Below are 26,301 nucleotides of genomic sequence, written 5' to 3'. Positions count from 1 at the left end.
CCAAACTCCTAGAAGGTATGGGTGGTAAACATGGAAAACCTTGTTTTGTTTTACCTCGGCTTACAATAATGCCGCTGGAACCAAATATGAAACCATATTTTTTTCTTAACCAATGTAAAATACATTTCAAAACAGTGTGACGCTGTCTCTGATTAAAAAAAAAAACACATAGGGCAAAGTTCTGTAATATACACTATAATGTAATGTAAATATACGATCAATGTGTTAACGTTTGAAATATTACAAACAATAGTTTGATTTAGCGTCATGTTTACAAACTCACATTTTCCACCATTTGCAATCATCTCTCACGAAGAGGCCCGTCCAACTGCTCGCGTTGTCCCACCGACTTGATCTGTTTTAAAGACTATAATATAAAAAATATATCTAAGTTTACCTAACTCCTCACCTCTATTTCCGGTCCTCTCTGTCGCCTTACGCTGATTAAAGGCTTCCTTGGGGTAAGATGGGCCCCATGTTTATATAAGGCCCTGAGCCATTTGTAGGGAGCATGTCTTGGCTCGTGGTTTTATATACACAGAGCGATCCATTTACAGACACCCCTGATTTATAATGCCCCTCTTACTTTGTTAATAGCAGCTGATTGAATATTGTGAAAGCGATGGTTCCGTATCTTAAATGAGTGTTACAAGATTTAATTGTTTATTGAGACTGACGAAAGTAATTTTTTATAACTTGAAAAAACATGGTTTTTTAAAGATAATTTCCCTCGATTATTTTAGTGGGGTGTCTATAAATGGACCACTTAGTATATCTATGATAAGGAGACCTTCATTAACACAAATTGAGCAGTGACCTCTCTTCGACCTCTGGCAACCAGACAAGCATTGTGACTGTCAGCAGAATAGCACAAGCAGATTGGTGCCTTTGCTGTCAGCTGTTTCATTCATTTCCTGTCCATCGAATCAACTTGGTCAGGTCAATGACGGCCATTTGTGGGGGGCATGCCCCCCCCCCATCGCGCAGTCAATATCGAATGCTTGAATCATCAGTTGTGCATGACTCCTCTAACAGACGACAGTGGAGCGAGATGAGGGAAGCTTCGTCTGATGCACCTGGTGCTCCAGGCCTGGTCGAGATTGACCCCACTTCTTGAAGTTTGCTTTGCAGTGCCCGGTAACCGTACCGAGGTGGTGGAGGGGTCGACCTTGGTCCTTCTGACCCAGATAGAAGAGTCTCCGCTACTCGCAGTCTTACCTTTAGTATAAGTGGTCTCGGTCTAATCCTTCCACTCACGCAAGCCTCCTCCTCTCTCTCACCTTGCTCCTCGCAAACTTTACATTTTCTCGATATCTGGCAGGTTGCTGGATAGCTTAGAGGTCAGAGCACTGAGCTGAAGCTGTTGAGACTCTAGGTTTGAATTTGGGTAGACAACCCTGATTAAAATTGTTTCTCAAGTGTAGTGCATTGACGGTCTCAGCCTAACCACCAATGAATGACTCCAAACACGACAAAAAACAATCTATCACAGAAAATTTGGTAGTGAACTTAATTTGGCTAAATTCCATATTTGATCATTGAAATATCAGTTGTACTGTCACGTGATGCACATCACTCTCGGTGGCAGAGCAGCTGGGAGCGGGCTGCCCCCAACAGTGTCGTACAAAGGTCACTTGAAGGGCTTTCAGAGGTAGCTCTATGATGTCCGCTTCCATGGGCCGTCCTCTATCACGATCGGTTGCGCTGCTCTGCCAGAGATGAGAACGGGTCCTCTGTCTATATATTTTAATTACCAAAACAAATGCTTTTCCAAAGATTAAAAATCAAAATTGTTACATGGGATGTCATGCCTCCACCCCCATCGCTGTGTGTCCCCTCTTTGGATTCTCGCTCCCCCTTTATATTTCCATTTGCTTCATTTAATTGGCCCAACTGCACACAAGCAGTTCTCCTTCCGCCTATATATCCGAGGACATATTAAGGGTTATCTTTATAACCATCTGCAATTTCGTTTTCCATTCCTCAGTCGACTGCTGTAATTTTCTCTCTGGCTCCACTTAATGGAAATCGTACATATTTTTTCCTCGTTCTTCCTCCGTCCCAGATGTTTTAAAGCATTTAAGTAGTTCTTTCACGTCTCCGATGTCATCTTTAATTCCCCTATTTAACCGTGCTCAAAGTTGGCAGCGCAATTTTTTACGCGCATGTTTTTTTTATTCTCAGAAGGTGCGTATCTTCACATTACAGGCTTCTTACATTCTACCGTTCAACATAAAAAACGCACGGCATTTAAACACCAATAAGACATTTGAAAAGTCTGCAATACTATTCGTTAACCGAATGAGCAGACATGTGTAATGGTGTGGGAGTCAGTCGTGCACATATCTCAAACTATCGCTCCTTCGCGTTCACCCATAATTGTGTGTGCGCGCGAGTGCATTGAGACAGAAGTTGCCCCTTCGACGACGAGGGAGACCCTGGGATGAAGAGGTTAAATGAAATAGTCCTCGTTAGCAAAGAAATCGGTGCAAAAAATATTTATTTCGTCGAGCGAATACAAGGAACGAATTAAGCCCACGTCTCGGAGTGGTCTTCTAAATCCCGTCGTCGATGAGAGCACCACTCTCTCTAACCATGTGCTCTGAAGAATGCCCATTGCCCAAACGTCGCTCATCATATGTTTTCCTTTGAGGGCAATGTCATTGCCAAATTGTGTTGATTTCGTTTTTTGGTTGCCTCTGCTTTTGCACCACTTCCCGATGCAGTATCACCAAATAACGCATCTTAAATTGAAAATCAAAGAATCACCAAACTGCAACTATGGTAAAGCCCAAACCATCAAACACATCGCTGCCGAGTGCACCATCTATACACACCCTGGCGGTATCCGTAGAGCGTCTACTGCCACCTTGGATTAGTTGAAGGACCTTAACATTCAACGATGACATCTATACAAACTATTGCTTACATGTCATGCAAAAGAAGAAGACGATTGAGTTGCTGTTATAAAATCTACAATCATCATCAACTTCATTAAGCACAACATTCATGCAAAGCCAGCAGTTGTTGTCGCATAGTTGTCGTATGGAATGCAGCGGACCCTGCCAGGAGTTTGAATTTCCACTGCTCGCTCAGTATGACTCGTGAGGATGAGCGCACGCCCCGTGCCTATTTAAACCGGGAGACTTTGTCGCCGCTGATTACGTTTTATCAGCCGTCCGGAATTGGACAGGGTCAGGCTGACATTTTAGAAAATGGTTCTGTGATGTGACAAACGCGGGGACGAAACCATGAACGCGGTTGATTCACGGCTCTGGATGACAATTCAAGAACAACTCCGCCGCGTTCGTGCAAGCAGGGAGCATCGTTCATCTCCGTTGGCAGCCTGGGGCAAGCCAGCCGTGGAAATTCCACATTCCTGTGACAATGTGCAGACCGCTGTCTCCACAGGACGGCCATTGTGGACTTTCCACAGCAGTCGTTTTGTTATCCGCAATTCTTTGTTGTAGAGTTCAGCATTGTGACAGCGCCATCCAGATAAAGAAATATAATTTGACGTCGCTTTGCACAAAGAACACTCGCCAGTATGTCACAACTTGTTAATCGGTGTAATAGCATTTTATAGCTCGATTGTCATTAATCAAGTGTTCTTTTCTCATGAAAGCGCACCTCTGCGAGCAGAGGCTGGGACAAGGCAACTCGTGTGATATTTATCAATTATATTTCACAAGAGCACGACTAAGAAAAGCCGAGAGATAATTGTAAGATCTTGATAATGATCGACATTAATACGCAGCTCCAATTAGCGTTCTCTGCTGGCGAAAATCGTCAATTAATTTGGATCCGTTGACGTCACAGCAGCAGCGCGGGCTGCAGCGCAGATTTGACACGGCAGTGACACGGCTCAGCGGTCGCGCAAAATCCGCCTCTTGCTCCACAGGTTTACGGTTCCATTCCAGCGGCCGTCCTGCTCAACTCCCGCACCTCCGATTAGCGCGGTTGGCTACGTACGTTGGCGAAAGAAGTTCAGCATGCATACGTGCAATACTGCGGTGGGCGTATTAACCGTGAACAAAAAACAAAACCGCGTGCTGTCCGCTTCTCTGTGGTCGTTGATGATCCGCCATTGGCAAGAGTAGGCCATTGTTTTTTTCCGGCGTCATTTTCCAAATTTGACAGACGAGACAAATGCACCTGGAAATTACTCGTTTGGAATTGTGAAACGCCTCAACGACACTCGTTGAGGCATTTCTGGTTAAAAGTAGAGTAGTAGTAATAATAATGATTATAGTGCCATAGAAGGGGAACCCCTCCTGTGTGAGGTGGAGGGATGTCCATCTGCCAGTGTTCAGGGCGTAGACTTAATATGCATTACAATTAACACCTGACGCAAAATATAAAATGACTTCTTTTTTTTAAATATAACCTTGAAAAGGAGTCCTGACTTATTTTGCATCTGATCATTATGGGTGTAGAATGATATTCATTCTTGAGAGCTGGGACGACGAAGACAAAAAATGGCAATCACAATTTGATGATATATTTTTTTAATGCAATCCATTTCTTCATTTATTGGATAAGTGAACAATTACATTTTTCACATCCGTTGACAGTCCTAAGACATCGATGTAATTCTTTTTTGGTTGGGGGAGATCTTTGGCAGTTTATTAAACACGCGCGGCCAATTTGAACGAAGCTTTAAAAAAATATATTCCATTTAATTTGAGGCATTTGGACAAAGATAAGAAAGGTAAAAGTTCAGCCTTGAAATTACTTTCTCACACCACTGCTGATCGAAGGGCCTCCACTCGAGGGGAATTTTGGCCTACTCTTCCACACTTTCTAGACATCTTGGGAGGTGTGGGAATACCCACACTTTACCCCGACACACGACTAACTCTCATCTACTCATTTATACACCGCTGTGGGTGGACAGAGGCGGGGCAGGGTGCGCACATTTGAAGGTGGGCTCTTATCTAACACTCCCGTTAGCCAAAGTGCCTTCATCGAGTGGCAGTAAAGATGTATTGTTTAGTCTTCACAGCTGAAATGTGTTGATTTGACAAACAAAATGCAATGCAATGGTTTATTTTTGTATGCAGCCGTTAACGAGAGAGTTGTGGCGCCTCTGAACTTGTTCCACGTGGCAGGGATTCGAACCCAGGTTAAGATGGTATTTGTTCAGGCCCTCCAGCTTGGATCAAAGCATCCCATCGTTTAAATCATCGTATCTGTGCAGCACGTGGCAGAGTACATTGCTGACGATATCACGAGCAACCGGAGCCAATTAAAATTTTGATGAGATTAGAAATAAAAGTACATGAACAAGGTGATTTGTACCATAATGACATTTTCTAATTTATTTGCCAGGCATGGATTTGGGTCGGTTTACAGTATATTCTCAGATGTATCAGCAGGTGTGAAAATGGTAAAAAAATGTATTCATCACGGAGAATATTTTTTGTCATTAATATATACTGTATATTCCACAGTGTTATAATTATTTGGGAAAGCCTTACTGAGTCTCAATACTCATTTTAAGGAGGATTCTGCTTGAGGTGTACAGCCAATTCCTTCATGATAATTATTTCTTGTCACGTGGCAGGAAACCATGTTTCCGAGAGACAACTTCCACATGTGAGGGAGACACGACTAAGACACTTGTACAGATAAATTGGTAACCCACTTTTTTACTGACAAACACCACAGTTTCGGTGTCTCATGCAAGCGATGATCTCTCTGTGACCCACCAACCCCATGGCCAAAGTGCTGCCCTGTGGGCGTGGTCCACCACACAGCGATGGGGACCTTTAACAAATTAGGCAACCTCACGGGTCGAAATGTTGACATCATCCTCATGGCCATACCGAATATTGGGTGTCATTATTCATCATGACCGCTGTCATCATCTATGACTTGGTATCGCACCTCGCACAAATACAGCATGAAACAACAGTCCCGAAACACCAACAGCGTTCAGAGGCACGACAGAACTGAGGGCACCGCACATCGATTCCAGTGGCAGGCATTAAGTTAGTATCACAAGAAGGTAATTATTTAGTTGTTTTTCATATTATATTATTATTTGTGGAATAAGTCCAAGGAACACAAAACTGCATGCACCATCGCCATCCTAGCATGGATGACAAACGTCAGTCCGGTGTCTGACATTGGTATCTTATGAGCATTTCTCCCCTGTTAAAGAAAACAAAAACACACTACTCATTAGTCAGTGACACCGCGGCCTTAAAAGAACACATCATATACATGAGATGACGTTTTGGGCCATGGCCCTTCCTCTGCCACGTGATTTACAGAAAGAGGGATTAAATAATGTTGAAGTAAATTATAGCACGAATTCGTTGAAACTCATTTTTCAAAGTAAAAAAAAGTTAACGAATATAATGGTTATGGCCCACATCTTTAAAGGTGATTTAAACTTAAATCGTTGGACTGCACTTGCATCACATCAGCTTCAGATGTCCGTGCTCCCACTGTTACGGATATCGAACTCAGGTCGCCAGGTTCATATAACACAGCATTCCAATCACTGCACCGCCACTCCCGCCGAGGGCCAATTACTTCTGTATTATTGTTGTTGCCGTTATTGGCATTGACTTTTGAAGCAGAATCACCTCTCTTTACTGATTACTTGAGGTTTGAAAAGTACAATAAAGCAATTTAGTGCCGGGTTCGGTCATTTAAAATTCTAATCTCATCTCATTTTATATTCTAAGAGCACCTTCACTCACATTAAGACAAAGTAATTGCTTATTTGATTCAATAATGTATTACATGCTTGGTATCAGTAATATAAAAAAAAACACGCTGGTGACAGAATAACATAATAGGAGTGTATTACTTTGTACCTGCCTCTGGGAATCGTATTAAAATAAACTTAATGCCAACTGCTGATAATTATTGGCATTTCACGGTATATATATAAAAATATTTCCCCCCCCCCTCACCTGTAATAGAATACGTTCATGAAGCGTACATGCCGCGCAGTTCCGTGTCATTCCCAGCGCGCATGGACCGTCGAGGCCTTGAGTCGCGCCGCTCCTCTTAATGAGTCCGCCGATGGCTCCGACTCTCTCACGCATGCCTGCGTTGACGGCGGTGCGGGGGCGTCGTTATTTTTGTTTCTAACGCGGGGTGACCAATGGGGGAGCCCGTGGCCTCTGCGTGATCGTCGCGCCGCCGAGGTGAACGCGGCGCGGCTGTTTTTTTTTCCCCTCCGTGTCCAGTCGGTCCCGAGTTTATTCTGCCACCCACCCCCCTCCACCCCGAAAAAAAACCAAGACATTCGCCTGCCTTATTGAATTGTGGAGCCGCGAAAATTGGGCACAATGGTGTTAGGTGCATGCGCCCGTGTGATGTTTCGCACATTGCCTTGCCAATCAAAGAAACACCGTGTGAACTAAGATAACCCTTTTTCCGTGCTTCAGCTCGTTTGTGAATGCTGTAGCCGGCAAGCAATTTCGTTGACGTGTCGTTGCGTTGTATGAAGGATCAATTCAATTCGATGTCCTTTGCAATTTCACGGCCTATCTATCTCTACATATCTTCCTGTCTCTCTGGCCATCTATTTTCTATCAATCAATGTATCTATCAATCTGTTAAAAGAATCGATTCCAGTCAATGCTGTTAACAATGTTCGAGCTGTCTGATCTCCTGTGAAGCCGGCGTTATGTTTATGCGTGAAGCCTGGGCGAAGTGGTGACAGCGCTCAGCGCACTGCGCCTATGAACCCGGCGACCTAAGTTCGAATCCTGGCCACAGCTCTCACCGGTGGCGAGTGATATAAGCAGCGGTCCGGGGCCCTCCCTCCCTTGACCAACCAACACTTTCCAGCTTCTTGGCGCATGCTCCAAACACCCTTTACTTACATGGTGCGGGAAGGCCTTCTTCCGTTAGCAGTGGCTTGACAAAGAGCAGTAAAACTATTTTTATTTTATGTATCCAGCAAAGCTTGATTAAGCCTCAATACTTGCCCACTGCTGGGATGTTTAATCAATTTCCTTTGTTGGTGTTTTTGCATGTCAGAGTAACCTGGAGCAGCCAGGGGAGGGGGGGGGGGGAACAAATCCATGCACACCAGGACAATCACACTCAAGTAATCCAAAAGAGATGGGGCAGCAACCCATTTTATGTGCTGCCTTCTCATGCCTACGTTATGCATGGATATGTACAGCACAGTTGATCACTGCGCGGTGAATGGCAAGTGTTGAGCAAAACAACTCTGAGCGACGCAAGCATTGTTACATGTGGAATAAATTCAGTCGTTGGCATTTATTACAATGCAGCAGCGGGAAGAACCAAAAGCCCTCAACAGATTTGCAGAGACTTCTGCAGTCACGAGGTTAATTTTTTTGTTACATATGCAAAGTTCACACACCCACTGTGTTTCTAAATTGCTTAACATGTCACTAACAAATGCATTTTGTAGGACTGCCACTGCCAGAAGACTTTAAACGCAATTATTTTTGACAGTGCTCAGGTCTTGGGTCAGAGCCCCCAACATCACAACCAGTGCCTTTTTATGCATTTTTATCACTTGCCATTTTGTCCATGATTGTCACCATTACAAGATGACCGTCGTTCACATCGTTTATTATTTTAGCTGTGCTATTGCCATCGCGGCATATGACAAATACACTTCCATCCAGAACTTTGCAGCAAACAGTGCATCACCCTGTGTCAGGGAACATCTCAGGAAGATGGCATCACGGAACGACTTTCCTCTGAAGTCACATCAGTAGGCCTCTTTATTTGTTAATGATCTGCTCAACATTGTTTCGTCACCCTGCTGCTGCTCTATTTAAGACCGAGAGCAGGCGAGGGCTTTACCATTCTGGCGAATTGCCCAATGATGCTGGATGTAATTACCAGAGAAAACGTCGTACTCAAACTGTAAATGTTGTGGATTCACTCTTCAACACACCGGTGGGCTAAAGTAGTGAACTAATTGTCTGTTGTCAACGTGACACTTTTTTGCTGATTGGCCGTGTCGGGTGGTGGAGGGTTACGACACATTTATAAATAACGCGACCTAACCCAAAAACCTTTATTATGAACGTTACATCTGATGATTGTTTTTGTCATCAGTGACTGGGATGAAACCATCAGTTCACTACACTCAAGAACAGGGATGAAAATTATCACCTATTTTTATTTTACCAGGTAAGGTGCACTGTGCTACATAGCTCTTTTTCAGAAGCGACCTGGCCACAAGTGATAGCTAATCACGTGAACGAAACAGGAAGACTTCTCCACAAATGTGGCTGTCGCCTGATGAAGCTAGTTGTAATTACTGGCGAAACGTCGTATTCAGTTTGTAAATGTTGTGGCTTGGCTCTCCAACACACCGGTGTGCTGTACTAGTAACGAATTGGCACGTTCTGTTGAACGTGACAACCCTTACTAGTTGGCTGTGGCGGGTGGTGGCGGGTTTTAACGACACATTTATAAGACCAGAGGACCTGGAGAAAAACCACGTGACCACGGGGAGAGAGACATGTGAACTCCAAACATACATCAGGCATCAGGGTTGGGATTAAACCCACGACCTCCTGTATACCAAGTGAAGTAGTTAACATCTCACGACCGTGACGCCCCTAATCAGGGGTGTCTACCCAGATTTGACTTAAGGAGCTGAGTAGATTCAGCTCTGCGCTCTGACCCCTTGAGCCATCGAGCCACCTCTGGCTTTCTGTGGACATCCCTGAAGTCAGTCTGAGTTCCCCCCGACACTTGACCCCTCCAGTTTCTCACATCACGCCTCTGTGACCTTGGGCTCTGGGCTCTGGTCATCGGTGTGAGGACTTGGCTTATGGGACTAAAACCTTCACACCAGCCTCGCCCCAACACCAAGTAAGATTTCCATATTCCCACGGTCGTGTCGAGTTGACGCATCGCACGAACTGTTGACCTCCCAACGATCTCCCATAACGGGCATCGTTAGCCACTGACCCTACCACAACCTCAGTGGACATGGGACTTCAGCTACGGCCACGTGAGTCTTCCGTTTGAACTCGCTCCGTGGGTCTTCAGCGCCGACAGCATTGGCCTCACGGGAGGACAGCAGAGAAAGGAGGAGGCATTGGGAGCCCAGGCCGAGCATCCGGCCTGACGCCCTTACTTCGAACTAGAAGGGGATTCCGTATGGATTTAGTTTAACAATTCCGCGTTTTCACAAGACATGTACATGCATGTTGAACTTCTTTCGCAATCGTATGTAGCCAACAGTGCAGTAGGAGCAGCAGCAGCCATTGCGTTTTCAATGCGAGACGAAGGCCTCTCTAAGCTACAGTGAGGGAAACAAATATTTGATCCCCTGCTGGTTTTGTACGTTTGCCCACTGACAAAGAAATGATCAGTCTATAATTTTAATGGTAGGAATATTTGAACAGTGAGAGACAGAATAACAACAACAAAAAATCCAGAAAAACGCATGTCAAAAATGTTATAAATTGATTTGCATTTTAATTAGGGAAATAAGTATTTGACCCCTCTGCAAAACATGACTTAGTTATTGGTGGCAAAACCCCTGTTGGCAATCACAGAGGTCAGACGTTTCTTGTAGTTCGCCACCAGGTTTGCACACATCTCAGGATGGATTTTGTCCCACTACTCTTTGCAGATCTTCTCCAAGTCATTAAGGTTTCGAGGCTGACGTTTGGCAACTCGAACCTTCAGCTCCCTCCACAGATTTTCTATGGGATTAAGGTCTGAAGACTAGCTAGGCCACTCCAGGACCTTAATGTGCTTCTTCTTCTTGAGCCACTCCTATGTTGCCTTGGCCGTGTGTTTTGGGTCATTGTCATGCTGGAATACCCATCCACGACCCATTTTCAATGCCCTGGCTGAGGGAAGGAAGTTCTCACCCAAGATTTGATGGTTCATGGCCCCATCCATCGTCCCTTTGATGCGGTGAAGTTGTCCTGTCCCCTTAGCAGAAAAACACCCCCAAAGCATAATGTTTCCACCTCCATGTTTGACGGTGGGGATGGTGTTCTTGGGGTCATAGGCAGCATTCCTCCTCCTCCAAACACGGCGAGATGAATTGATGCCAAAGAGCTCCATTTTGGTCTCATCTGACCACAACACTTTCACCCAGTTGTCCTTTGAATCATTCAGATGTTCATCGGTAAACTTCAGACGGGCATGTATATGTGCTTTCTTGAGCAGGGGGACCTTGCGGGCGCTGCAGGATTTGAGTCTTTCACGGTGTAGTGTGTTGCCAATTGTTTTCTTGGTGACTATGGTCAGTTATTTTGTGTTTCTTCCATTTGCGAATAATCGCACCAACTGTTGTCACCTTCTCACCAAGCTGCTTGGCAATGGTCTTGTAGCCCATTCCAGCCTTGTGGAGGTCTACAATCTTGTCCCTGACATCCTTGGAGAGCTCTTTGGTCTTGGCTATGGTGGAGAGTTTGGAATCTGATTGATTGATTGCTTCTGTGGACAGGTGTCTTTTATACAGGTAACAAGCTGAGATTAGGAGCACTCCCTTTAAGAGTGTGCTCCTAATCTCAGCTCGTTACCTGTATAAAAGACACCTGGGAGCCAGAAATCTTTCTGATTGAGAGGGGGTCAAATACTTATTTCCCTCATTAAAATGCAAATCAATTTATAACATTTTTCACATGCGTTTTTCTAGATTTTGTTTGTTCTTATTCTGTCTCTCACTGTTCAAATAAACCTACCATTAAAATAATAGACTGCTCATTTCTTTGTCAGTGGGCAAACGTACAAAATCAGCAGGGGATCAAATACTTTATTCCCTCACTGTAGTGACATCCGTCACAGTCTTGTGATTCCACAATCCCGCTCACGCCAGCACACTGGCTCATCTCGCCGCTCCATCAGCACGGCAGTCTTCCTCTCCCATCTATCACCCATCATCCACGTGTCGTTGTCCAAGCTCACTTTGCTTCACGGGAAGTACGATGTTTCTGATTTGTGTTCCTCGGTCGGTCTCTCGTAATCATTTAAATGAGTCATCCAATCATCCTTCTTTGCACACTTTCCAGCTTTTCTGTTGTTTTCCTTTTCGGTGTCTATACTCTAAATATTGATACATTGCAGCAATGTCATTGTGGGTAACATGCGGAGATTGAAAGCTGTTCACTTCAGGCCCTTTGGTGCTTTGCTTGTCACGGGTGATCTAAATAATTTTGTTTTTAATTGTGAAATCCAATCTGTTCTTGCTTGCCTCTTAATTTCATCGCGTTGACCGCTGGCCCACCTTCAATTATCGCCCTAGACATATCTTCTCTTGTGTTTTCGACTTGTTTCCCTGCAACAATAACGTTGTTTGGGTCATCCAATTTGTTGTATACGACTCTTACCTTGCTCTCTAGTGTTTTCTTGAGTTCAACTTTGTTTGGTAATCCAATCAGTTCGCCGCATCGAGACGCTTAATGCATGCTCCCCGCACCCCATGGCCTTTATTTTTTCTTTTTAGTTTATGGAAAAAGTCAACTATTGTCGCGGTGAATGTACCCTCCACTGATTCTTCTGATTTGTGTTTGTTACTTTCTTTATGCGGTCTCAGTGTGGCTGTTCCGTCTTCATAAATGATTTCTATAAATTGTATAGATGTTTTTAAATTAACTTTTATTGTGAGAGCTTGTGTGACTGCATAATTTCCCACTGAATCAAATGCCCTTTTATGGTCTATAAAAGCCAGGCATAATGGCAATTTATATTCATTTGTCTTTTCTAGACCCTGGTTGATAGCAAATATGTGGTTAATTATAGAACAATCTTGCGTAAATTCAGCTCACTGACATGGTCGGTTGATTGGCCTATAAATTGTCCATGATCTTTGTGAACACTTTATATGTACGAGAAAGAGGACAACAGACCTGTAATTCTTCAAACCAGCTTAAGTCTCCCTATTTTGAGTAGGATAATGATTGAGGTATGCTTCTGTGATTACATTTTTTCCGTATACACATTCAGAAAATAGTTCAGCTAAGTTTGGTCCAACAGCCGGTCCCATTTCTCCTGTAATTCCCCAGAGTCCACGTGGTTGTAAATGGACGTATTGGCGGGACACCGGTGCAGCATAACACACCCATACCGTGTCAACCCATACGGTTTATTCATAATCTTGTACAGGGAAATTGAGTTTTCAGGTCCTAACGGCGAACATCCGTTTCAATACGGGCAACAACTAAAAAAATAGATTCGAAGCTTTCGTGACTGCAGCAATTACTCTGGTTATTTCGGTAAAGTCACGTAGAACTAAATAAAATAAAATAATAATAGAATACATGTTTAGAATGCAACACAAGCAACCATCATCAGGTACAAATGAATGAGAAAACAAACCTAGTAAACTTGGAAAGATAATGCAATACAACACAGAGAGTCGGCCAACACAACAGTCAACACCCCACCTGGTTGATTACGTTCTTCCAAAGATTGCTACATTTGTGTAGCATTGCATTACACTTCCAAATTTGACTAAATTCAATTTCTATCGTGCTTGTTCCGTGCTTGTTTATAAGTCCATTCCCTCCTCCGTCCCCCATGGGCAGGAATTCTACACAACTCCCCCTCTGCCCCCTCCACCCCCTCTCCTTCTATTTAAGGCCTCGACACAGAGATGTTGTCTTTCTGTGTGCCTATGTGTGTGTCTCTCTCTGTTTGTCTCTATGTGAGTCTCTCTCTGCTTGTGTGTCTGTCTCTGTGTCTCCGTGTCTATGTTTTCTCTCTCTTTCTCTCAAATGTAGCAAGGAAGAATGTAATCAACCAGGTGGGGTGTTGACTGTTGTGTTGGCCGACTCTCTGTGTTGTATTGCATTATATTTCCAAGTGTACTAGGTTTGTTTTCTCATTCATTTGCACCTGATAATGGTTGCTTGTGTTGCAATCGAAACGTCATATTCATTACTATTTAATTTAATTTAGTTCTACGTGACTTTACCGAAAGAACCAAAGAGTAACCAATAAAATCATACGGCCGAATGAAAACAAAGTCGTGGGACAGCTTCTTGGTTTTTTTTTACTCTGGAGAGTAGCGATCCTCGTCGCAGTCGACAAATTTGATCCTGAAATTAAGACACACTCGGTACAGATTGAGTGCACAAGCTACACCTCCGCGTCCGGTTTTCCAAACACAAGCCACGCCACAGAACCAGGGACAATGGCAGCGCTACCTCCTGCGACGAGGAAGGCGAAATCAGCGACGCCGATAGGCAGACATTTGGAAGCGTGGGAGAGCCCGCCCTATGCTCAAGGGAAGCACGCAGGATGGGTGCGGCCATTTGTTTGTGTTTCTCCCTTGTGATGATGGGACTTTGTAGGAGGAACGTTGAGATGTATAAGGACACGGGGCGACCAATTAGGTCTGAATTGGTCTGTAATAGGGTAGGGCGCTGATAAGGGGTTGGCAGGTTCGCACACCGGTCCTCATAAAACAGTCTTAAATCTAAATTTGAAACCGACGCTCGTGTTCCGACTGCTTAGACATCACGAGAACTGATTTTGACGCACCGGGGTTTCTCATCGTGGGGAGAATAAATAATTATAGCGAAAAATTCCCTGTTATATGTTTTTACTGCGCACCACCGGTGTACCGCCAATACCTTCACATACCAGTGGCCAACGCTTGAAGGCTTCCTCCTCATACCCAGTGGTTCTTTGCAAACCCTACTCCTTCACCCACCCAACCTAATGCAATGGTTTTGTGGAACCACGGTCGATGGTGACTGGGGGAGCGGTAGTTTAACATTCACATCCGTGCTGGGGAGGAGTGGAGGACGTGTGCGGTTTTGTGGCCGTACTCAATTATTCTTACATCACGAGGTGGAGTGGTGGCGCACTGGTCTGTGGAGTGCGCTACGAGCCCGGCTCCCTGATGCCGGTCCTCGGCCGTGGCTAGCGTCAGTCGTGATTGATGTCTGAGACGGTTCTGGGCACCCGCCCACCGCCTCCACCAACCCGCGCTGACGAGCAACAGTAAAGTATGGACAAACAATCCTCCCCCCCCCCACTATGAACGATATGCAGTGAGGAGGCCTATATCCAGCGATGGATCGACAAAAGTGCCGTGATTTTATTTCCTTCTTTAATATTGTTCAATTACATCCCAGCCGTAGTATCTGTTACATGTCATGAGACGAGGGAGCTGTCTTCTGGAGCTCTCACGGCGACGAGTGTAACATGACATTTTGTCAGGGATCGGTGCCCAGAAGCTGATGTCACAGAACTACTTATGGGGCCAATTCGATAGGCCTCTCTCATTCAATACGAGATGGCGCTCCACCGTGTTCCATAAAAGGGGCTCTGTTTTACCATCAATCAGTTTAAATTGTCATCCACGGAGCTACAATGCACCATCAATTGTAAAAAAAATATAAAGTTCCAGCCCTAGAATTTGCTGGTGGAAGACCCCTCCTGCGGGTACGTGACCTACGATTTTAGACTGGACAGACATCTGAGAGGAATTTAGGTGCACCCACAATTTTAATCCATCACACGTGACCTGCCAATCGACTAACTATGGCCTAACAATTATACTGCTGGGTGGACAGAGGTGGCTGGATTAAGAACGTCGCACGATTGTTTTAATTGCCGCGCCGGGAGATTGAACCAGAAACCTCGGGATCGCAAGTCCAGTGTGGTAACCATCACAAACATGGCAGCATATCTTGTCCATAACAAGGAGTGGACATTACACATTCCTATGAACAGTCATTGCCGACTTTCCACACAGTGTTGGACATTTAATTGGACATAATGTGAAGATGACGCAACTGAGTTGTGACCCTTGACCAGGATTTGAACTCATGACCTTTTGAGTCGGTTGCTCTGACATACTGCTTTCATTTTCTAAATAATAATAATCTCCCCAGCACCAAGGATTTTGCGATGGTCTCACTGTTAAACAATTTCAAGCTCGAAGAATCCTTTTCATTATCGCCTTGACAGAATGCTTCTGATATTTCATTTTTTTTCTCCTTCCACGGTTTGCACCGGTAATGAGAACAGCATCGTTATTTACTTTCAAGGTGTTTTGCCATGCACGCGCTGGAAAATCCTCGGATTTGTGTATGATTAGGAAGCCACGTTGAGTGGTAATACCTGGGTATTTTCGTCTTGGTTTTTTTTTGTCCGGTTCGCTGGTGAGGGAGGAGGAGGAGGCAGAAGGAAGGGGGTTACCGGTGGCATAGTGGGTAACACGGCACTGCACTACAAACACGGTGACCTTTGTTTGGTTTTCCCAGCTTTGGCTAAAGTCGGTGATGTTCTGAACTGGTTCTGCACCTCTCCTTACCAACCTGCGCTGACCAGCACTGTGGACTCTGTGGTCAAACACAACCCCCCATGATTGGGCACAGCACGGGGCAGCCTTTATTCAGCAGTGGTTTGACAAAGGAATGGAAATTATTAATGAATTATATGATTGATACCAAATCCCAGTGGTTTTATATCACATATTAGTTTAAAACGGCACAAATTTAACTGCTTGCTATCAATTCTTCTCAAGTTTAGATTGATGGTGAGTTCAGACAAGATGACTGCAATGCATTTCTTCAGGAAATGCTGATGGTTTTGTTGCATTTGCAAGAATGACTATTGCGTGAGTTTTACACATTTTCGTGTCTTGCTTAAAACTCCTGGGTGTTTTTTTTCCTGCCTGCACTATTATTCTGTTGTGATTGGTGTTGCTCGTTCAAATGTACACATTTGAACAACAAAGTAACACACCAAAACCAACGGATAAAGTAAAAGTGCTTTCTACTCATTCCCGAGGGGGGTGACTTGTACAAACAACATGCGCACTCCGGGTCACTAGGCCGAAACAAGACCTGGCTACGTTTCCACGGCAACGTGCAGCGTTGGAGGGTCCATCACGTGGGCGTGAATACGATTAGCACCAACAAGCAGGAACTAAGTAATCCCATATTCTCAATTTGAAGTGTTTCATTAATTTAGTGTTACTGTGCATGTTCATTTTATGATTCACTCTTTTTCAAACAAAATACAACACGTATCTATTTCATTACACAGAAGAAGAAGCAGTAGACATTACAACGGGGGAAACAATTCTCGTGTTAAGTGTGAGAAAAGCGTCAGCTGTTGAATAAAAAAAATCTCACGATTACAAAGCTCGTTGTTCGAGTGCAGTGTAACAGAGAGGTTAAGCCAACCAAACGCACTGTGTGGAAATTGGCAATAGGCATTGGCAAACATAATCGCGCCATTGTATTTAGGCTACTTGGAAAACACCAGCTCTGCAATTGTGCTACTGTGTGTTATTCCATAAACCTTTGGCAATCGGTAGTCATAGACTCATTACATTTATTTTTCATGTAACCGTCTCGCCAAAGAAGACTGATTGCATGGACAAAAGCATTTGCTGGTCTCTGCGCATTTAATTTATTTAGCCAATGGAAACACAAGTGAAGATGTCTTTAAAAATATGATTCTCGCAAAAGAACAACTACAATCTATTGCATGAAAAATTAAATTTGTGCGCGGTTCAGCCTTTCCTCTTCGTCTATAATCATTGCTGACAATTATCTCTTGATTTAATTTTCACCTGTACAGCTTTGTAGTTTCTCACTCTCTCTCTCTCTCTGCATAACCATCAACCGAAAGTATTACTTTCCCTCATTAAAAACAAAATTCCTTCCGTTGTCCTTGATTATATCGCCGCTCCTGCCCAAAGCCTTCATTATTCACATCCCTTCATGTGTGTGCATGCAGTGCCTCGAGATATGGCCGTTATCTGGAAACGATCCACACTTTTTGTATTGCATTGTTTAAAAAAAAAAATCATTGCGTTCTTCACTGATCTCTTGATTAGGTCGGTGGCCGGACCTCACCGAGCCGAGAAGAAACTGACCAATCGGCCGCCCTCCGGGAAAAGGATAGCTTCTGTCATCTCTGTCATTTGGTGAGGCGAGGCAGGAGGGGGCCTGTTTACAGAGGTGTGTGGTGGGGATTGGCCGATGAAAGGTAGGTTGCATGGGGCCCGATCAATAGCGTGTAAAGATCCGGGGAGAGAGAAAAAGAGACAGCAGGAGAAAAGTGAAAGGTGAGCCCAGTGCAGACATGGCACAGGGCCATAACTGTGTAGGGCTCTTTGTAGAAGTGTGTTCAACTCTATCGCTCCTGCCAAAAAATTATCCACCCATGTGCCCCCCCCCCCCGTACCACTCTACGATTTTTAAAATGTCGCCTCTCAAGGTGTCACGCGGGCTTCATGACATGATGGACGCAGTGAGCCAGCATTGCTGTGAATCTTGGGTTGGGATCGTAGGCTCTGGTCACAAACGATTCACAACAGGTTCTCGATAGTAGATCAGCCGTTGGTCTCAGCCTACATTTAGTTTGTCAATGATTTCACCTGTCTCGGCTCTGCGAGAGCGAACATTTTAATTTGATTTACAAGTGACACACGCTCTTTGCATCTTGGTGGTGGGCAAGATGGGCCCCTTCGAAGTCGTTCCACAAGGATTGCTGTGCTCGGGGCAGCAGGGGTGGTGCAGTGGCAACATTTGTTCCTGGGTTCAATTTCCCCGACTCTTGGCACCTTTTTGTCTGGCGTTTGTTTGTCCTCTCCCCCCTGTTCCGCATGAGTTTCCACTGGGTTCTCCGTTTCTTTCCATAGCAAAAAAAAAAGCATGCAAACACCATTTCAATGCTGAAAAAATGATCTGCAACGAAACTCACTTGGGATTACACATACTGTAACAACAATGCTCTCTTACTGCAAGAAAAAAACTTGTCAGGACTGTCCTGAAAGAAAGTCTTGAGACCTTCCTGGATGAACAAGTTTAATAATCATAATCAAACCAGTTTTATGGTCATTATTTGGTTGGGTCTTTCGGCAAACACCACCCAGTGCACTTGCTGGCTTTGAATGTTTAGGAAGGACGTGTGTTTGTCTCGTGATATGACTCCGTCACCACGACTGGGGATATAATCGGTGATAAAAAAAATCCATTAAAAAAATATGACGTTAAAAATAGTCCAATACCGACCCCATCGGCCATTTCTCACTGGCTCCATGAATTTAGTGCCATGTGTTTTTTTTACGACCCGTGTGTTTGATCTGATGTTTTTACTGAGATGTGTTTATTTGCTGTGGCCAGCTACAGATGATAGAACAGGATACATTTATTTTTGTTACAAAAATAACATTGTAATAAAAAGTCCCCTTCGAAACTAAATCAAGGGCAAAAAAACATGATGTTTCATGCCCTCTTTTTTTTGTCCAAGCCAAATTTGTTTTGAAATTACCTTTTGGTATTATATTTCTTTGATGGCCAGTAAACCTGTGTTTCATATTTCGAGCCACGTTGGGGGAGAGCATCGTTTAACGTCGGCCTGCTACTACCATGATCTCGGAAAATGTATGGTTTATTTAGAGGAAAAAAATTCTGTTTCTACAATTATAGACCCCCATAATGCAACAAAAACCAAGAGCAGCTCATTCAAGTTAATGTGTCCCCAATAACTCAAACAAGCACTGCACAGTGGTCATGCGCCGGCTGTCAAAATCGCATCTTCCTACGACAGGATTCAGATTGCACTTTAAGACGATTACCGTTGATTTATCATAAAATATCCCATGGGATTGATGAACAAGCGTGGCCTTGTCACCGCTCGCTCTCTCTCTCTCTGTCCTATTCCCTCGGTCTCTAAGCCCCCCCCCCCACCCCCCTCCATACATTTTCACACAATACTTTTTGCCCTAAACAGCACCCCACATCTTTCGTGGACTCTCCTTGCCAATAACACCTGGAAGCCCTCGACAGTCACGACTCGCAGGTGCTCTCCGTTCCTATGTTTCGACGAGGGCCTGTAAGTCACAAGCTGGGACCCCGACCGCAGGCTGAGACGCACGGGCCTTGTCGCCTCGCACTTTGTATCCTCTGCCCTCGTTCCTCAGAATCCCCAGACCTTTAACCTCTTCGCCCTCTCCAGCGGCAGCTGACGACACCTTCACTGGGCATGGTTCTAGGCAAGGTTGGGCACAGTGGTTTAAAGGTTACTTTTGTAAAGTAATCAATTTGCAGTGTGTGTTTAAAGTAAAGTAAACCGGTGAATTTGTTTTATGATTACTTTCTTCAAATTGAACAGGGCATTGCTATGGTTCTAGGCTTTGACTGTAGCGTGATCTTCTGAATATTCATTAACTGCTGCTGTTCACACATTAGCCCAGGCTGCTGCAATAGCCATTTTACCCTTTTGAATTTTGGAATCGTACCCGAGCTGTCAAAAAGGCAACCACACAGGGATGGCTTTGTATTTTTCTCCCACGATGCTTAGCATGCTTGATAAATTACATTTGTTTGGCTATTGCCACATTTGGTATTCACACTGAATCTATCTTAGAAATCAAAATCGTGGTCTGTTGTGTGCAGTGGCCTATAGTTCCTAACTACACTGTCACAAGCCGCAATTATGTTACCCAAAATAATCATTAGCGTCCATGTGGAGAACAAAAGTATCGCATTGAAAAATAAAAGTACTTATTGTACACAACCCATCGGCTCCACGGCCGTCTGAGAGTGCATAAATTCAGCATCATTGATCCAACAGAAGAAGAAAAAAATACTCTGGACCGGTTTCAACGTTCAGTGTCTCATCGGCAAGCAGAGTCAGGCTTGCTTGAATCAATGCTGGTGAACTGCCAGACGTAATAGGGAAGGACCATTGTGTAGCCCAGTAGAATATCTTAATTTTTATTTTGCGCTTGCGGAAAATGGAAGTGTTTAAACCGTACTTTTTGAAACGGCGTTTGCTAGGGATTGAATGCCTGCACGTCGCAACGAAAGAGAAAGGAGCTACCGCTTGAGCTAAATATTAAAACAAACAGTAACTATCAACTCTCTGTGGGAGAAATTAAAAATAATTTAAGTAACATAATAAAAAAACGCTCGCTAAGTAGTGGCACTGATTACTCACTGAGTAATTATATGAATAATCTGATGGTAGTAACAGGCTACTTGCAGTTATTGGGGGCCAAGAGAATGTAAACTTTAGAAATGGTCAAAATAAGTGGGATGAATAGTGGCACAGTAGTTTTTACACACAAGCGCAATGAACGTGGCAACCTGAGTTTAATTCCCACCCGTGAAAGACATTAATGGCAAGCAATATCTGAACTGATCCTGAGCCTCCATTAGGTTCGCTCAGCCTTAAATAGTTTGTTTTGTTTTTATGTTCAACACAAGACACGGTTGCGATATCTGCTCGTGTTTTCTCAAAACGGCTCCCATCATTTCCGTTGCCGTGTCAGTTGGGGATCTGACACGACCGGACGGGTGGAGTGAGCCGACGGGCAGGGCGACTTGTTTGTGACCTCATTAGCCCGTGGACGTGATCACGTTTTTGTTGTGTGCTACGCCTTTTCGGCCTGGGCAAGCGGGCCCCCAGCGAGCAACCCCCCCCCACCCCCCCCTTTTCTGAACGGACGCTCGCTGCGGTAGCCGGCCTCGAGGAGCGCGATTTTGAACGCGAGATGAGACGCGAAAATAACAATGATGCCATCTTCTTTGAGTCTCCGCCAAGAGCAGTGACTGTTATGTCGACTCGTGGGGCATCGGGAACTAATTACGGCGAAGATCACAGCCATGACGCGTTATTTGAACTCCGACTGCACGCACGTTGCCATGGATTTTTTTAATTTACGTATTATTACTTACTTAATTTTATTTTGTCAGGTTCTCCTTTGCAAATCTCAAAAGGATGTGCGAGAAACAACAGCGTTGCTCCGCTGTTGCCAGCTACCGGGAGGGGTAGCGGCGGGGTGGTTGGGTGGGTGGGGGCTTGGGGTGTAATAAATTGCACGCGCTGCGATAAGGCACGGGACAAATGAAAGGCACGTGGAATCGATGGCATTGCTGCGTCCCGGACTGCTGCATCTCGCTCGGTGACAGAATGAGTAATGAGCCTGCTTGCGCGCGTCGTTCCCGCCTTACACAAGAGCACGCGCGAGAGAGCGCGCGCGCTGCGCACAGTGCGTGCTTGTCAGGCGGGGAAGTCCGGAATTTGGGAATCACCGCCTCCCCCGTCTTCCTCCCCAGCCTTGCCCTTTCACCTGGCTATTTCGCACCGAGAAGTGACGTCGGCGGAGGGTGCCCGTCTGGCTCAGGCGAAACGGCGCAATGGTTGCGTCGCAGGATAAAGCCGCCTCTGCTTGAGATCCTGGGTTGAAATCCAGGGCTTCGTGCGCCCCAAACATCGTTAAGATCAAAGGCGTGAGTCCAGCCAGTGAGGCGATGGTTTCCATCCAGTCGCAGATAACTGTACGGAAAAAAAGAGGAGGAAGAAGAAGAAAACAATTCCCGTCATTATTTTTTATTTTGTTTTGCTCAACTTCCATCTGCGCGAAATATTGTCGTTCTCATTGCCATGCGACAGACATCCTCCAGAGAGCTTGAAGGAGCCCTGTCTTGTGCTGGATGAGAGAGCCCATTGAAGTGCCTTCACGAGTCGCTCTGTGGAGTTTTCTTGCAGAGATCCTCCACTGACGCGACGCCACGTGCGAAGGCTCCCGGAACCGACGCTTATTTCACTTCTCGCGATGAGACCGCCGATAGCGCAATTGGGAACTGTTCATAGGCGCAGCCAGGGAAAAATGGGAATTGATGTGAATGCAGCGACGTGGCTTGTCACGGCACAATCTCACCACGCGCCGTGTCTTGTCCTAAAGCTGTCTCGGTGGCTGTTGTGGGTAAACAGAAGAAAAAAAATCGAGGGTGTCCATAAAGCAATGAGTCGTCTATGAAAGGATTCTAATTTGATGCGACGTTGATAAAACAAAAACAGTATGTACACACACGCCCGCGCGTGCACTTAGAAGTCTGAAGGTTGCTTGGTACATTTTGAAATCCTCTAAACCAAGGTGGTCGGCGACTTCCCGACTGCGATTGTTTAGAGCCGCGTTTGTGCTCTTGAAGATCACTCAAAAATTCAAGTTTTAAACATTTAGAGCACTTAAGGAATCACGTTGCCGGCATTTAAACCACACAGTTCAAGCTTGCTGTATCATTAGGATGATTTAATAATTGACCACACCTTGATAGACCACTCCGTGCGTGTATAGTGAAGAGTCAAAGTTTAATCATCAATGTCGTCGGCGCTCGTCTCAGTTGCTAGGCCTGAGCTCTCACTTGTTTAATTAAATGTATACCTTTTATAGTTATTGTTATTATTACACTTGTTTACCCAACAAAGCTTCACCGAGTCCTGGTAATCTTTGTCAGGAGGATACTGCAACTTTTCACAGTCGGGAGCGATGATTTATTGCTACGTAACATTGCAATGGAGTAACTTACAGGTAATTTACCAAATGTGGGCCTCATCGTGCTGGCACGCAACGGGACTCCTCTTGCTTCTGATGTCACGGAATCTTCAACGTTCCCCTGTGTTAGCAGACGGCGAGTCCTAATTTTCTTTTACAGCTGTTACACACAACGGTATTAACCAGGGGCGGCCGCTGGAAATTCGAACCGTGAATCCCTGCAACGAAGCCGTCGAACGCGCTACCGCTGGGCGGCGTGACCCCACCCCAACTTGATCTCACAACATTGGCATACGCGGAAATGTAGGCGTGGGTGCGTTACGTGTCCGTGCGAATACCACCCTCCCGTCTCAACGCGGAAAGACATCTGCAGTTCTCCCCTCCACCCCCGTCGCCACTCCCACCTCCCTCCCTCGCCTATCTCTCGCTCGTCCCTTCCGCTCGGCTAATCCACCCGCCGGCCCCTCCCCAGCTCCCCGAGTCAAACACGCGGAGACATCCACCCTCCCCTCTCCCCCCCAGCCAGCCCTGCAGCATCGGCCCTTCGCACGACTGCAGAGTTGTGACGAGCTGAACGCTCGTTTGGCCCGCACGCGCCGTGAAGAAGCCCCATTCGGGCCCCCAAACAACGGTTGTTGTTTTTTTTGCCGAAATGTCTGCTGTCCCAGCTGTGTGTCAAAAAAAAAGTAATATATATTGAACAAAAATGCGTGGCAAAAAAAAAGCGTAGCTCACAGAACAATGCGAGTCATTTTTATTTATGACGCCGCCGCATTGGGGAAGGTACCTTAAGCCTTCTCTACACCTGGCTGGCCGCTTGTTGATGCTTTAAGCAAATGAAATGTGCGCGTCTGAACGAGGGGCATCAATTCGAAAAATGGCCCCCACCACCGCTTGTACTGCCGCAAATTTGAAAATCTGGGGCGTGCGTGTCTGCGCTGTGCGAGCTTTGAAGACATTCACCGCTCCATGGTTACATTTCGGTTGAGCTCTGCACATAATTATATCTACCACCACCCGTCGTGCGTATTGTTTTTTTTGCTATACAGCAAGATACATCATCGCTCGTTCTTGCCATCTCCCCATAGCTCAGATTTTTATTTTGTAAAATATATACATAGAAGATCCATTAATAGTATGTTTATCCTAATAACCGCAAGGCTATAGTCTGAAGAAAAAAAACTAATCAGGACAAATCCTTCATAGTCCGTTGATTTCAAATCGATGCAAATTACTATTCCACTATTGTTTTTATTGACTCTTGTAGGGCCACCCTGCATCAGAGTTGGAACCACGATTGGCTTCTGACAGCCCATTATGATTCCTCTCGCGTCAATAAAGTGATTGTCCTATTCAGATACTCAAGCCCAACCAGGACATCGTGGAATTCCCACCACTGGCATCGAACCAGCGGTGGGCACGAGTTGCTGTTCCAGTGGTTACTTGTGCAGAGTTACACACTGATTTTGACTCTGAAGTTGATTTGGCCGCTGGAATAGCGTCATTATTTGCAATGATTCTCGGTTGTGCGGCGTGATCTAGAGTACAGTGAAATGCATGAGCTGCTGTTGCTGTCTTTGCAGCGACCTCCGATGGGTATATTATTAATTCATTTATAGGCCAATGTACAGTGATCCGAAAATTACAATCATTTGGTACACACCAAGTAACGGTAATCTATCCAAATGCTGAAAATTTCGTATTGTCGGAATACAATTTGGTATTGTGATTATATGAATGCATTGTATTTACAACTGTAGTTACCCCACAGCATAGTAGCAGACACAAAAAAAACAATGCTCATTGTTGATTGATGTATGAAATAGCCTTCTGGTAAAACGGACATTGGACACGCGTCTGATGATTGGTGGACGTGATAAGCCAGGCAAAGGGAGTTGCCCTGGGGATTGCAGGCAGAGAGAGAGAGAGAGAAACCTGGGGATGTGAGGAAGTGAGAAATCACGGAAGGAAATATAGGAAGTAAAGACCTGCTATTAAAACGCACACCGAAGGGAAGCACTGTTTGTATTGCGAAATAAACCGTACGAATCGCCGCCAGTAGTTGAACGGCTTTCTTTTTTGAATCTCGAGGTCAATAACGGCGAGGCAGTTACGAACGCGTCGATTTTTTGCTTCTGTTTTGCACCGTGGAGATGGGGAGCGTGGGAAAGGATTACACAGTAGTCGCTCTGTCTGTTTTCTCCAATCTGTGCCGAGCATCTGTTAAGTGCTGTCAAAATAACAACAACAACAACATTAAACATACAGCCCTTTGTCCACTGTTACTAAATGAAGGCCTTCACAATGACGGTTGGTTGACCGCTCGGGTCAGTGCAGGTTGGTGAAGGGTTCGAGATTTCACTCGCCACTGACGTTCGCCACGGCTGAGAATCAAACTCAGCGGGAGGCCGGGTTCTGGATATATTATGTGAACCACTGTGCCATTATTGAGCACATGTTGTCCCAAAATGGGCGTGTTGAAGTGATCATGTCCATCTGCATCCTTGAGTTATGAGTGGAAATTGCACATTGCTATATGGCAGGGGCCACTATTTCTATACTGGCACTTATATATTTCATTTACCTTATGACTGTGAGTCAGGTGCGCCGACTCATCACCACCCAGCTAGCTTACCATTATTCCTTCAAATGTTAATGTAATATTTATATTAGCTATCATTTTGATTCATGTTCATAGCGAACATCAGTGACGGAGTGATATCTGAACCGAACCTTAACCAACCCACAATGAGTAACGTGGCGAAGTATGGGCGATGGTCGACAGTTCATATCCTCGTCGTAGGGGATCAAACCTGCCCATCATCGTTGCAGGGTCAAGTGAAACATGTGGGAAGTCGACACGTGGTGATTCCGTCCAATGGCGAGAGCTTGGCACTCTTGAGTGATTGTGATGCATTCCACCACCGGAGATGAATGCTTCCCCAATGCCAGATTGAGTGAGTGGACATTCGTCTTGACTTCAGATGCGCTACTTGTTACTAGTTACTTTCCAACACCCCGCCCGCCTGCCCCGCCCTTCACACAACGCGCCTACCTTGCAC

General features: G+C 45.1%; 1 protein-coding gene across 3 annotated transcripts in view; it reads left to right on the top strand.

Moving 5' to 3' along the window:
• LOC116952091 (synaptotagmin-2) overlaps nt 1–26,301 on the top strand; it is a 305,791-nt gene that overhangs the window by 209,686 nt on the left and 69,804 nt on the right. The gene's annotated exons all lie outside the window — the stretch shown is intronic.

This window comes from Petromyzon marinus, chromosome 3, assembly GCF_048934315.1.
Source record: "Petromyzon marinus isolate PM22_M1 ecotype Great Lakes invasive population chromosome 3, UKy_Petmar_22M1.pri1.0, whole genome shotgun sequence".
Classification (NCBI taxonomy): Eukaryota; Metazoa; Chordata; class Hyperoartia; order Petromyzontiformes; family Petromyzontidae; genus Petromyzon; species Petromyzon marinus.
Note: the sequence above shows the minus strand (reverse complement) of the source record. Positions and strands in the feature narration are given on the sequence as shown.